Below are 3,374 nucleotides of genomic sequence, written 5' to 3'. Positions count from 1 at the left end.
CATTGGGGATATCTCTTGCGAAGGGCCAAATGATGGGTACACTTCACCACTCCAGTTCAAAAAGTCTTACCTAATGAAAATACAATCGTCAAGAAACAGATTAATAAACTAGAAAATACGTCATCTGACTAAAGTTGTTGCTATTTTCGTCTTTGCGCATACAGCTACCATACACTTCTTAACCACACTTGGCTGAACATTAATTTGTGGTTAAGCTTACTTGTTTATACCTTTGCATTCACTCATATAATTTCTATACACTTCAAAAGCAAACTAGAATAAATAACTTAATTAACTACAAGAAACAAAACGATTTCTAAGAGTAACTTGATCTGGAGCCGTCTGTATCTTGCAAACTGGATAACAACTTAAGACTCTTACTACTAACTATCAGTTGAATCAGATCACCTGGCGTTAGCTTGAACAAAAAACCACAGCTGCTCCGATCATGAAAAAGAAGTCTTGATATATACAGAAACCGGCAGCTCAACGTCTTCCCCCAGGCCTGGCGGACTACACATTGTTTGCGGAGGTGACTTGAAACTTTTTTTTGTTTGTTTCTCCGGCTCTGACCATCAGTTAGACAGCCCATTCTCTTAGGTTCTTCTGTCTGTCATTGTGCCAAACACCTTCCCATGTCACCAGTTTAGTGATGCTGCCCACCTCTTTCACTAAATACATGCGCGGACTGTCTCACTCCGGAGTGATGTGATGGCATTGACTGGGGTGCGTCATGGCATTTCGGTAGGTCGTGTAGAAATATCAGTAAAGTTTGTTATAACGACGTCCATCCATCGCAGTCTGAGACCGAAGTCAGGTACTTTCCAAAAGGCCATTTCCCTAGCCACACAAGTGCCGCTTCTTCCTTTAACTACTTGAGAGAGTTAGGATCCTTGGTAAATACACATACATGTTGCTAATTCTGCTACATTTGGACTTGGCAGACTTTTTTTTTCTTTTTGCGGCGACGTGTAGCAAAAATTAGGGTGTACTTAACGTGTTTATGTGTAGGTCCCACCACAGGGTTAGTGTTTGTATTTTTGCGTTATATTAATGTGGACCCGAGGATGTCATTTTCATTTCATTCCCAGAACCTCCACACAGAAACAAGTCCAGCATGAAAGGGTATGTAATTATGTCCGACGCTAATCTCTTCACTACCAGGGGCTCTCCTAAGGTGGGTATAATCGTCCGGAGTCAAGGTTAAAAATACGGTATATACGTCACAGACTCCAAGTTTATTATTCCTTTATATTTTGAACGTCCTTCCTATTTTTTTCTATCCAGTGTCAGAATATTTTACAAAAACTTGTATACGTCCCTGGTAGTAAGAAGATTAGTCCCTTCAGTCAGGTGTCATCTTCTTAATAGTGTTTTTATTATCTCTTGATTTTATTTAGCTTAAGCAAGACGCTACGAAACTTAAGGGTTTACCATAGTTTTATTTAACCCCTTCATCACAAGAGTGTTCACATAATCCTAAAACAAGAGACACGGAGAAGCCAAAGGTGAGATATAATCACACAAACACACACACACACACAAACACACACACACACACACACACACACACACACACACACACACACACACACACACACAAATTGATAGAGATAGATAGATAGATAGATACAGATAGATAGATAGATCGATAGATATAGAATGATAGATATGTAGATGGACATAAATAGATAGACATATATGAATAAAGATATATGTATATCTATCTAACTATCTATCAATCTGTCTATCTATCCATGTTTTTCTATATCTATATATCCATCAATCTATCTATCTATCTATCTGTCTATCTATCTATAGATATATAGATTTATATGTATGTATGGAGAACGTCAGTTTTATGACATTCTTTCTAATTTCAAAACAATTGCCTTCTCCATTACTTGTAGTATTGAATATTGTGGTCGTGCACTATCTTCCATTATATATATATATATATATATATATATATATATATATATATATATATATATATATATATATATATATATATATATATATATATATATATATATATATATATATATATATATATAAAATCATCCATCCATCATCCAATCCTACGTTGCTCCATGAGGGGCGTAGGAGCTCGGAGCTAGGCAATTGGTCCTGACATTTAAGATGAGAGCGACCAGCCTCACTCATCCCTGAGTGGCATTACGTGAGCAATAAACCCCAGGGATGTGTGTGGCTGTTCACTCTCATTTTAAATGTCTGGACCAACTGCCTAGCCCCGGGCTTCTACGCTCCTCATGGGGCAACGTAGGATTGGATGATGGATGGATGATATATATATATATATATATATATATATATATATATATATATATATATATATATATATATATACAATAATGGAAGATAGTATACGACCACAAGACTCAATAAATAAGCGATGGTCAAGCCACCTGTATTGAAAGTAGAAAGAATATCATAAAAATGACGTTCTCGAGTTGAGAAATATAATAACACACTTGGTTTTGGTCCACGCTTTACATCCGCACCTCAAGATTAAATATTGTACTCCAACAAGAAGCTATCTCACAATGGGATTGCACCACCCGCGTAGCCGTAAAGTTTTTCCTCGGCACATAATTTTGCACCTCCATTTCTGAATTGACGCAAATTCAGGATGTAAAACACATACAAACAAAGCCAGCCAGCCAACCTCACGACTGAAAACATTACCACTCCGCTCACTTCGCAACCCGGGTGGTAAGGGAGGGGAGTGGTAATGTTTTCAGTTGTGAGGCTGACTGGCTGGCTTTGTTTGTGTGTGGGCAAACAAGAAATCTCATTAACGGCTTAAGATATCAACATGAAACATTCAGTGTATCAAGATATGGCCAAAATCTTGGACAAGTTCGAAAATAGGCACTCGGGGTCAAAGTCATCAAAGGTCAATTAGTTGACCTTTGGCAACAAGGAGAGGGACTATAAAAGGTACCGGAGCCATCTTTTATACGTTTCTGCCCGGAATCGTGCTAAGTCTGTTCTTCGCTCTGCTAAAAATAATTTCATCCGTACAAAATGCTCTCAACTCTCTAACTCGAAATCTCCCCGCTCCTTCTGGCACCTTGCCAAAAACCTTTCTAGCAACTTTACCTCATCATCCTTCCCTCCTCTTTTCTACTCTGATGGCTCTGTAGCTATTTTTTCTACTGATAAAGCAGATCTCTTCACTTAGACTTTCTCCTCCAATTCCACCTTAGATGATTCCGGTGCTGTTCCTCCATCACTTCCCCGCTCTACTTCCTCATGGTTAACATTGAAATTTCTTCAGCTGATGTATTTTTTGCCATCACAGGCCTCAATACTAATAAGGCATATGGGCCTGATGGAGTCCCTCCTGT

This window comes from Coenobita brevimanus, chromosome 80 (assembly GCF_032717465.1).
Source record: "Coenobita brevimanus isolate Jiangsu-jjx chromosome 80, ASM3271746v2, whole genome shotgun sequence".
Taxonomy (NCBI): domain Eukaryota; kingdom Metazoa; phylum Arthropoda; class Malacostraca; order Decapoda; family Coenobitidae; genus Coenobita; species Coenobita brevimanus.
This window is presented reverse-complemented; position numbering follows the sequence as displayed.